Source organism: Mobula hypostoma, chromosome 8, assembly GCF_963921235.1.
Source record: "Mobula hypostoma chromosome 8, sMobHyp1.1, whole genome shotgun sequence".
In the NCBI taxonomy this organism is placed as follows: domain Eukaryota; kingdom Metazoa; phylum Chordata; class Chondrichthyes; order Myliobatiformes; family Myliobatidae; genus Mobula; species Mobula hypostoma.
Genome location: NC_086104.1, coordinates 41,522,293 through 41,534,556, shown reverse-complemented (window position 1 = coordinate 41,534,556; position 12,264 = coordinate 41,522,293). Strand labels below are relative to the sequence as shown.

The 12,264-nt window shown below is 37.0% G+C and overlaps 1 protein-coding gene across 1 annotated transcript in view; it reads right to left on the bottom strand.

Moving 5' to 3' along the window:
* hhat (hedgehog acyltransferase) overlaps positions 1-12,264 on the bottom strand; it is a 245,303-nt gene that overhangs the window by 64,262 nt on the left and 168,777 nt on the right. The gene's annotated exons all lie outside the window — the stretch shown is intronic.

Below are 12,264 nucleotides of genomic sequence, written 5' to 3'. Positions count from 1 at the left end.
TAAAGATGTAATACTGAGGCTTTATAAAGCATTGATCAGACTGCACTTGGAATATTGTGAACATCCTGGGCAGCTTATCTAAGAAAATATATGCTCGCATAGGGTCCAGAGGAGGGTCATGAGAATAATTCCAGAATGGAAGTGTAAACGTATGAGGAGTGTCTGATGGCTCTGGGCCTGTACTCACTGGAGCTTAGAAGAATAAGCAGTGATCTCTTCGAATTTTGAAAGGCCTAGACAGAGTGGACGTGGAAAGGAAACTCCAATATAGTGGAAAAGTCTAGTTCTAGAGAGCACAGACTCTGTATACAGGAACGTTCTTTTAGAACAGAGGTGAGAAGGAATTTCTTTAGCCAAAGGATGGTGAATCTATTGAATTCATTGCCTCAGACGGCTGTGGAGACTGTTAGACAGTATTCTGGAGTTATGTGACTATAGCAGATATTAATTCAAGCAAGACCCAGTCCTCAGCTTTTATTGTAAATTGCAAGCAGTAAACTGAAGTTTAAAGCCCACGGACTAAAAGATATAGTTTGCAAAATGGTGAGCATGAGATATTTGCATATGCATGAGCCAAACGTTAAGACAATGGAGTTATGCTAATTGACCTCCATCAAGCCAGGCAACATGCACTAAGTTATTTGCACATTGTGACTTGAGTTCAAGCTGGTAGACCAGACTGTTGTTATCATTTAGCATATCAAACATAGCCAGAGGTATAGGCAATCAATAGTTTTTGTGTACTCAAGATATCTATGCACTCAGACACTGTCCCGATAACATTAATTTTGAGTTTCTGGCTGTCTGTCATCAGAAGGTTTTAGAATATAATAAACAGAATATAATAAATCTGTGCTAATTATTTTCTCCCAACAAAGGTGTTTGAACCTTCATAGGCACCTTATCAATTCCAATGTGCTTCTGCGGTAAATATGTACTTCAAAGGAACCATTTGTCAACCCAAGGTATTGAAGTAAACAATGTCATTATATCTATTGAAGTTTTATTGAATCACCAATTGTTAACTTTAATCTTAAGGGTATAAACATGTGATGTACCACAATGATGGTAAAATTTCAGTTTTGGTTTTACTGGATCTCAGTGCTGCTTTTGACACAGTTGACCATGGCATATTACTGGACAGACTGGAAAACTGAGTGGAACTTTCCTGTACAATCCTAAAGTGGATTAAATCATATTTACAGGATGGGGACTATTTTGTGTCGATTGGTAGCTACATATCTGACTAAACAAAAATGACATGCAGAGTGGCTTAAGGGTCCATACTAGGGCCTTAATTATACAGATGACACTCAGATTTATACAACAGGGTCATCAAGTGACTGTGGTTCCACATTATCATGAAAAAAAAACTGTATTGAACAAATCACTGATTAGATGAGCCAAGATTTCCTCCAGTTAAACAAAGAAAAAATTGAAATAATTGTTTTTGGTGACAAAAAAAATGATTAAAAGTCAGAGCTCACTTAGAATCTCTGTCATTACAGACAACAAACCAAGCCAGAAACCTTGGTGTTGTGATGGACTCCAAATTAAATATTATTTGCCACATTAAGACAATTACAAAGCCAGCCCACTACCATCTTAAAAATTTAGTGAGAGTTAAAGGGCTTATGCCTCAGCAAGATCTAGAAAAAATCGTCCATACATTTCTAGTAGGCTTGACTACAGTAATCATGTTTTCACAGTTCTCTGTAAAAAATCGCTCAGACAGCTGCAGCTCATTCAGAACACTTCTGTAGAGTCATCACTAAGACCAAGAAAGTAGAACACATCACCCATTTCTCATTGGCTTCCTGTCCATCAGAGAATTGACTTTTAAAATATTACTACTAGTTTATAAAGCACCGAATGGTATAGGGCCAAAATATATCTCCGATCTTTTGTTGCATCTGGGGTAGTTCTGCTTACCATCCCCAGGGTCAAAACTAAACATGCTGAAGCACTTTTATTTACTATACTCTATATAACTAGAATAAAGTTCCACAGAATCTGAAATCTGCCCCAACTCTAAGCTCTTTTAAATCGAGACTTAAACCTTTTTTCACTGTAGCTTTTAATTATAATCTCCTGCACTGTAACTTTTATTCCTTTTTTAATCTTTATCACATTATTTTTGTGTGATTTTATTCTCTTTTATATTGTCTGAAGTTTGATACTTGATTTTATATCTTGTTCTATATAAAGCACTTTGAACTGCCTGGTGTTTGAGAAGTGCTATATAAATAAACTCATCTTGCCTTACCCTTGGGTTTATGAGCCTCTGCTGAGAGTGTCTCCATTAAGATTGCCTGCTTGTCATAATGAACAAAGTCTTCTATATCACCAGCTTCCGCGTCTTTCTAGTGACTGATCACAGTCACAATAGAGGTTGATCAGTTCTGGAGAAGGCAGGAGATTGCGGTTGAGAGGAATAATAAGTTAGCCATGATGGAATGGTGGAGCAGACTTGATGAGCCGAATACCCTAATTCTACTCCTATGTCTTATGGTCTTACGGGCGTCATGGCAGCCGTTTCTCATGAAGTGTCATAAGCCCTACCATTTATAACTGTTTTATCAGTGGCTTTGTTCCATTGTGAGGTTTGAAGTGAGAATGTTCACTGATAACTGCGCAATACTCAATTTCTTTTCCAATTCCTCCACATTCACACACAGGAGCTGATATTGGGCAAGTAACATCTGCACCAGAAAGGTGCCAAACAACGACTATCTCCAGCAGGAAAGAATCTAAATACATATCTTAGGCATTACACAATCTCATACCTTCAACATGGGCACCAGATTCAACCAAAAATTCAGCTGGATAAGTCATTTAAATACCAAAAACATGAATGAGCTCAGGATAACTAAAGCAATTGACTCATCTCCCAAAGCACCAAACCCTTTCCAAGGCACAGGCAAACACACTTCGCATCAGAGGAGTGCAAGAGGAAAACTATATTTCTCTGATACCTGGAAGCAGTTCTATCCGAGCAATGTACAACAAGGTATTGCAGTGCAGTACTAACAACAACATGGGCACTGGCTCACATGCTCTTTTGTTGGACATCATCTAATTTCAGATTGCTGGCACAACTTAAAGAAATGTTTCTTCAAGCCTCTTTTACCATTCTATAATTTCAAAGTGCTTTATATAGAACAAGATATAAAATCAAGTATCAAACTTTCTTTTTTAATCTTTTTATTAATTTTCAAGTTCATAAACATAATAACAATGGTGATACAAAGAGATTGGAATTACCCTATTGTTAATAAACATATACAAAAAAAGACTACAAATAGTACAAGTGTAATAGACTTCCAAACTTTTGATATAGTTAATCATGGAGAAGAAATAAAAAGAAAAGGATATGACAAAGAAAACTCCGCCAAAAAAAACAGAAAAAAAACTAAAAAGATAGAACTAATGACTAAACCCAAAAAAAAGGCAAACAGGACAAAACAAGGCTGAACCAATATATTAGATCGAATACATTCATTAATGTCGTCAACTCCACTCCTCTATTCATATATTCTAAGTTAATAAAAAGGATCCGGAAAAGGTCAAACTACATCATATGAAAATGTTGAATAAATGGCTTCCAAGTCTCTTCAAATTTAACTGAAGGATCAAAAATGACACTTGTGATTTTTTCAAAATTTAAACATGATATAGTTTGGGAAAACCATTGAAATGTAGTAGGGGGGTTGGTCTCTTTCCGATTCAATAAGATGGATCTTCTGGCCATTAGTGTAACAAATGCGATCATCTGACGAGCTGAAGAGGATAAAGATCTACGTTCCATCACTGGCAAACCAAAAATTGCCATAGTAGGATGGGATTGTAAATCAAAATGCAAAACTGTTGAAATAATATCAAAAATATTTTTCCAAAATTTTTCCAAGACAGGGCAGGACCAGAATGTACAAGTCAAAGAAGCCACCTCAGAGTGACATCTGTCACAAATAGGATTTATATGGAAGTAAAAATGAGCTAGTTTATCTTTAGACATGTGGGTCCTATGCACTACCTTAAATTGTATCAGTGTATGTTTAGCACATATAGAGGAAGAGCTAACAATTTGAAAGATTTTTTTCCCATTTCTCTATAGGTAGGCGAAGTTTAAGTTCCCTTTCCCATTCATTTTTAATTTTATCAGATATACTTGGCTGTATTTTCAAAATTGTATCATAAATAATTGCTATTAATCCCTCCTGATAAGGATTTAAACCTAAAATTTTGTCTATGATATCAGTAGAGTGTGAAATTAGAAAAGTAGGCAGCATGGTATTTTAAAAGTTTTTTATTTGTAAATACCTAAAAAAAAAATGGGATCTGGGCAAGTTATATTTATTAGATAACTGTTCAAAAGACATGAAACAGTTATTCAGAAATAAATCACGGAAACATGTTATACCCTTCATTTTCCATATCAAAAAGGCTTGATCCATAACCGAGGGTTGGAAAAAACAATTAGATATAATAGGGCTTGATAATATGAATTTGTTCAAACCAAAAAATTTACAAAATTGGAACCATATTCGTAATGTATGTTTAATTATTGGATTAACCAATTTTTTTATTCAATTTAGAAAATACAAAGGAAAGGAAGTGAAGTTCCTAAAATAGAAACCAATGAAAACACTTGTACAGAGTATCCTTCAAGGTTTATCCATTGTGGACTTGGAATTATATCCCAATCTTATGTCCAAAATATTAAATATTGAATATTAATTGCCCAGTAATAGAATCTTAAATTCAGCAATGCTAAACCACCAACTTTCTCGGACTTCTGTACATATATTTTTACTTAACCTGGGATTTTTATTCTGCCATATATAAGAGGAAATCTTAGAATCAATAGCATCAAAAAAGATTTAGCAATAAAATTGGTACAGCTTGAAATAAATATAAAAATTTAGGTAAAATAATCATTTTAATTGCATTGATTCGGCCAATCAGTGATAGAGACAATGGGGACCATTTAGTAAGCGATTGTTTAACCTGACTAATTAACGGTGAAAAATTGAGCTTGAATAGGTCCTTATATTTCTTAGCAATTTTAACCCCCAAATAAGTAAAATAGTCAGTAATCAATCTGAGTGGTGAACATCTATAAATGGGAACCTGCATATTTAATGAAAAAAGTTCACTCTTACCAAGATTCAATTTGTAACCAGAAAAACGACTAAACTGAGTAAGCAAAAATAATACTGCTGGAATGGATTTCTCAGGATTAGAAATATATAATAGTAAATCATCTGTATATAGTGATAATTTATGTATCTCATTCCCACGGGTAATACCAAATATATTAGGAGAGTCACGAATAGCAATAGCTAACGGTTCCAGGGCAGTATCGAATAATAATGGACTAAGAGGGCAACCCTGCCTAGTACCACGGAATAACTGAAAAAAGGGAGATATTTGATTATTGGTAAATACCGAAGCCAAAGGAGTAAGGTATATCAATTTAATCCAAGATATAAATATCGGACTAAAATTGAATTTCTCAAACGTATTAAGCAAATATGTCCATTCGACTCTATCAAAAGCTTTCTCAGCGTCTAATGAGATGACCCATTCTGGAGTTCTAGGTAAAGAAGTACAAACAATATTCATTAATCTCCTAATATTAAAGGAGCGCCGTAACAATTTTTTATAAATCCAATCTGATCAACAGAAATAATTTGAGGTAATACATTCTCCAGTCTCGTTGCCAATATTTTAGAAAAAAATCTTAGAATCCATATTCAGCAAAGATATAGGCCTATAAGATGAACATTCAGTAGGATCCTTATCTTTAAGAATGAGGGAAATAGAAGCTCGATAAAAGGATTGAGGTAATTTACCTATAGATACTGCATCCCTAAAGGTTCTACATAACAAAGAAGGAAGTATAGTAGAGAAGCATTTAAAAAATTCTACTGTATAACCGTCTGGACCAGGTGATTTACCTGAATTCATCAAAGAAATAGCATTTTTTATTTCTTCTACCGTAATAGGTACATCTAGTTTTAAACATTCATTAGGTGGTAATTTTGGAATATTCAATTTCTTTAAAAATTCGTGCATTAAAGTGGAGTCATCAGGAAATTCTGACTGGTATAAAGAGGTATAAAATTCTTGAAAGGATTTGTTAATCTCATCAAGATCAACTGTCAGAGTAGCATCATTTTTATGAATTTTAACTATCTGGCGTTTAACCGAAGCCGATTTCAGTTGATTAGTCAGTACTTTTCCAGTTTTATCACCTTGTATATAGAATTGACTCCCAGTTTTAATTAATTGATTTTCAATCGAAGATGATAGTAATAGACTATATTCCATTTGAAGTTCGACTCTCTCTTTAAAAAGCCCCTGATTAGGAGTAATAGAGTATTTCTTGTCGATTTCTTTGATCTTGTCAACCAGCTTAAGTATTTTATCATTAGTTCGCTTTTTCAGTGCGGCAGAATATGAAATAATTTGTCCACGAATATATGCTTTAAAAGTGTCCCATAGTACCCCGCTGGAAATTCCCTCCGTAAAATTCATTGTGAAGAAAAAATTAATCTGTTCCTCAATAAAATTAACAAAGTCCGAGTTCTGGAGCAGAGTGGTATTAAATCGCCATTGTCCAGTACTAGAAGATGTATCCACCGACTTAATAGATAGTTTCAATGGCGCATGATCGGAGACAATAATGGAGTCATATTTGCAATCAATAACAAGTGGAATTAATCGAGAGTCAATAAGAAAGTAATCAATTCTAGAATAACAATGATATACATGTGAAAAGAATGAAAACTCTATCGTTGGGATGTAGAAATCTACAAATTTATGAAATTCCAGAGTCAACCATAAAAGAGTTAATATGAGTAGCCGATTTGTTTGGGAGTGCCTGATTACACGTAGATCTATCCATCAAAGGATTTAAACAACAGTTAAAATCTCCACCCATAATCATCATATAATCATTTAAGTTAGGAAGGGATGTAAAGAGATGTTTAAAAAATTCAGGACAATCAACATTTGGAGCATAAACATTAACCATAGCAACTTTTCTGTTAAATAACAGACCAGTAATTAACAAAAATCTACCATTCGGATCTGAAATAGTCTCATAACGCACAAATGAAATTGAAGGATCTATAAAAATAGAAACACCTTTCATTTTCGCCTGTGAATTCGAATGGGACTGGTAATCCTTCCAAAACCTAAAAAAAACGCTGATTATCCTCTTTCCGCACATGAGTTTCTTGTACCAAAATAATACGAGCATTCATCCTACGGAATACTTTAAGAACTTTCTTTTGCTTAATCAGGTGGTCTGAACCATTTGTATTCCAAGAAACCAAATTAGTAATCTTATCCATAGTACTGAAATTGAGCATTAGGTATGTAAAGGGTTAACCAGAATACAAACTCATGACCCCAGAAGAGGAAGAAAGGTTCAAAGAGGAACTGGAAGTCATGACATTTCGGACATTTTGGTAGTTTCAAGTCAGCCCATTTAAAGAAAAAGTCTAAATTAAAAATAAGAACAAAAATACCACCCCCCCAAACAAAAAACCAGAAAAAAGCCAGAAAGTGGCCAATGCTAAATCTAATGCTAAATCTACCCCCATCTCTCCAGAAGGCAACCCAAAAGAAATAAGTTTTTCTTAAAAAACACCACCCATGGTCATAAAAGTAAAAAAGCAATTACTATAAATGTAAAAAGATTATAACAAATACAAACATAAAATAGTTTCTTCTTACTCATATTTAAAAAAAGAGATCAAGCGCCAATTCATATTATCAGTTTTTCGTATATAAATGATCAGAAATGACGCAGCAAGAAAAAATAAATTCAGAGAAGGAAAGCAATCCGTCATCTTAAGATGTAATACTTCTCTAATTAAGTTTCAAAGAAAAGGAAAATCAAACACTGAATCTACTACTTAATTACTCTCAAAAGCTAAAAGATTAAAAGTGAAAAGTACAAGATCACTAATGAAAAAAGAGAAAAAAAAGAATACTTTTATTCAAAAATACGAAAAATACCTACACTACAAAACCAAAGCAGGAACCCTCAAAATATAAAAATCTAAATCTGTAAGCTAGATAGTAGTTTTTCTCCCCCCTAAAAAAAAGCCAAAAAGCAAGTTAGAAAAAAAGAAAAAAAAGAGGACAGTGTGTTAATTAATCCTTAGCAAAGGAAGACAGATTGTCAAGAAAGTTTTGAGCTTCGTCCGGAGTTTTAAAGAAACGACGAGAGTTATATGCCAGAACAATTCTCAGACACGCTGGGAACAGCAACGCTAACTTGAAGCCCTTACGATAGAGTTCTGACATCTGTGGTTTAAAAGCCATCCGTTCCCCCAATACTTCCCGGCTGAAATCCTCAACGATGCAAAATCTGAAACTTTGAAATTCGATCATACCTTTCCGCCGAGCAACTCGTATCACTTGTTCCTTAACATGAACATAGTGAAACCGGACAATAATAGGTCTCGATTTAAATTCTTTGGAAAGTTCGCAGCGTAATGTACGATGCGCATGATCTAGCAATGGAGGGGCATCCAAAACTTCTGGACCAAACACATCCACTAACAATTCAGAAAAGTATTTAGTAGGATTGCCCGTCTCAACATCTTCCGGAAGCCTGATTATTTGCAGATTCTGTCACCGAGAACGATTCTCAAGATCGATAATCTTTGATTTATAACATTCCAACCGCTGAGATGTCGAAGCTAGATTTTTCTCGAGAGATTCAATTATTCGGTCCCCATTTCGATCAGCTTCATCTAGCTCTGAAATTCTAATGTGTTGTTGATCGACTTCGCATCTGAACGATTTAACGTCATCTTGAATCGTATTCAAAACTTCTTCAAACACAGCAAATCTTTGGTTAAGTGCATCTTCTAAAAGTTTCAACATCGTTTCAAAAGTTAATGGAATTTGCTTAGATGCTTTGGGATCGCCATCTTTTTTCCCGTTCCTGCCAGAATCCTTCCCGTTTTTAACTTCTCGTTCTCTGGTCAGCATTTTCAGTAAGTTAAAATCGAAGATCAAAGATATCCTTGTGGTATAAACTCTTCAGTGTAGGTATAGATAAAGTAAATAAGGGTGGTTACAGGTAAAAGAAGTAAAGGGAATGGAGCGAAGCCAAAGTGTACCTTATGCCATGAGCGCCTCATGGAGAGTCCCACTCTGTAATATCATGCACGGGTTTCATAGCCATAATGCCACCAATTCAGTACATCCAGAATTGAAGCAGTTCTTGGACACCAACCTCCTTGCAGTGAAGACCATCCTACCATTGCTCTTGATTTGTCTGCTGTTCCTGTATTCTTACATCGTACCTTTAATTAACCAATAGAGCTGTACCATTACAACTATGTTCCTTTATTTATTAATTTCGCAATGCAGCGTGGTGTAGGCCCTTGTGGCCCCTCGAGCCACACTGCCCCACACAACCCTGATTAATGCTAGTCTAATCACGGAATAATTTGCAATGAAAAAGTAACCTACCTGGTACGCCTTAGGACTGTGGGAGGAAACTGGAGGACAAGGAGAAAACCCACACATCCCATGGGGAAGACATACAGAGGCTCCTTACAGAATGGCGGTGGAAATGAACCCTGAACTCTGGAACACCCTGAGCTGTAATCGTGTCGCGCTAACCGCTACGCTACAGTGGCGCTCATAAAGGACTATAACAAGTCAAAGAGAGTCGCAAGAATAAAGTTGTTCCAGGAGTAACTGGCAACAATTGTCTTTTGGAGGAATGGGACAGACAATAATTTCATTTTGTGCTTGGTGAAAGTGGAACTGTAGTACCTGTAACTGAATTTCCGAGCTGGTGTGATTACACCTAGAAAAATCTGGGCAAACATTGATAGAATGATTTGGTGGGAAAGCAGCTGTCCTTGCAGGACTTGACGCATTTGTTTTGATGGATGGGATTAAAATGCCCAGTATCTAGTAACAAATTCAGGTTCTCGAAGCAAGCTATTATATAATTCAAATTAGTGAAAGAGGCTCTCATCAGCTACTAACAGAGGTGAACTTATGTCATAGGTTGCCCATTCCAGAAATAAATGACAGCGCTGGCATTTATTTGTTCACGCTTACCTGCACCTGAACTGACATGACCTTTAAAATAGTTAACTACTTTAATGGCTGCAGAGTCACATATCAGACAGAACATGCGATTTTAGCATTTTCCTTCCCTGGAGGATGTTACTGAATCAAGTGGCTTTATGAGAATTCCATTATTGAAACTAGCCTTTTCTCCTAAAGTTCAGATTTATTTAACTATTTGAATTTAATTTCCACTGCTGTTCTGGTGGGTCTGAACACATACGAGAAGGAATGCCTACCATTCTATGCCTAGACCGCATTTTGGGAAATCTGATCACTTGGCTGGCCTTCTCCTACCTGCATACAGGCAGAGGCTGCAGAAGAAAGGTCCAGAGCCAAGGATAATGAAGAGGTGGTTGTGGGGAGGCAGAGAAGTGGCTGTAGGACAGCTTTGAGTCAATGGACTGTGCCACCCTCAGGACTCATCTGAATGAATTCACAGTTGTCATGGATAAAAACTGCTGGAGACAAGTATGTCCCCACAAAATCAATCAGAGCCTTTCCAAAACAGAAGACCTGGATGAACATGAAGATCTGCAACATGCTGAAGGCCAGATAAGAGACATTCAGATCTGGCAACCAAATAAGATACAAAAGGTCCAAGTGAAATCTCCATAGAGCCATCTCACGGGCTAAGTGACTATTAAGGACTAAACTTGAATCAATGAAGGATGTGGCAAGGCTTTTTAAGAATGCTATTTCTTCTTAAAAGTGAAATCAGGCAACACACATGACAATAGAGGATTGCTTCCCGAAGAGCCCAATGTCCTCTATGCTCGCTTTGATCATCAAAATATTGTTTTGAAGAACCTTCATGAACTCCCACAGCCCCAGATGACCCTGTGATTTCAGTCTCTGACATCAACGACAGAGCATCCTTCAGGAGGATGAACACACGGAAAGCAACCAACCGAGATGGGGTACTTGGCCAAGTACTAAAGCCCTGTGCTGATCAACTGGCTGAAGTGTTCACTGAGATCTTTAACCTCGCACTTTGACAGTCTGAGGTACCCACCTGCTTCAAGCAGGCCTCAATTATATCAGTGCCCCAGAAAAACGTGGTGACCTGCCTTAGTAACTATTATCCTGTAGCACTTACATCCACTGTGATGAAGTACTTTGAGTGGTTGATGATGAAACATAACAACTCCAGCCTGAGAAGCTACTTGGAGGAAATCCAATTTGTCTACTGGCACAACAGGTCTCCAGCAAATGCCATTTCATTGGCTCTCCACTAAACCCCGGAACATCTGGACGGCAAGATACTCTTTATCGACTATTGCTCGTCATTCAATACCATCATCCCCTCAAAACTAATCAATAACCTTCAAGACCTTGGCCTCAATATCTCTTTATGCAATTGGAAACTATTTCCTCACTTACAGACTCGAGTCAGTTTGGATCAGCACCAACATTTCCTTCAACACAGTGCACCACAAATTTGAGTGTGCTTAAGCCTCCTGCACTATTCACTTTACACCTACAGCTGTGCGGCTAAGCTCAATTAAGTTTGCCAATGACACTACTGTCTTTGGCCAAATCAGAGGTGGTGACAACTCAGCATATAGGAGGGAGATTAAAAATCTGGCTGAGTGGTGCCACAACAAGCACCTCTCACTCAATGTCAGAAAGACTTCAGGAGGAGGAAACTGGAGGTCCATAAGCTAATCCTCAACAAGGGATCAAAGGTGGAGAGGGTTAGCAACTTGGAATTCCTCAGCATTAACATTTAAGAGAACCTGTCCTGGGCCCAGCATGCAAGTTCAATTACAGGGAAAGCACAGTAATGCCTATACTTCTTTAGAAATTTGTGAAGACATCCAATACTTTGACAAACGTCTACGGGTGTGTGGTGGAGAGTACACTGACTATCTGCATCACAGCTTGGTATGGAAACACCAATGCCCTTGAACGGAAAATCCTACAAGAAGTAGTGAATACGGCCCAGTCCATCACGGATAAAGCTCTGTGCTCCATTGAGCACATTTACACGGAGTGCCGCTGCAAGAAAGCAGCATCCACTACCAGGGACCCCCAGTATCCAGGCCATGTTCTCTTTGCATTGCTGCCATCAAGAAAAAGGCATAGGAGTCTCAGGACTCACACCTCCAGGTTCAGGAACAGCTATTACCCCTCAACCATCGGCACTTA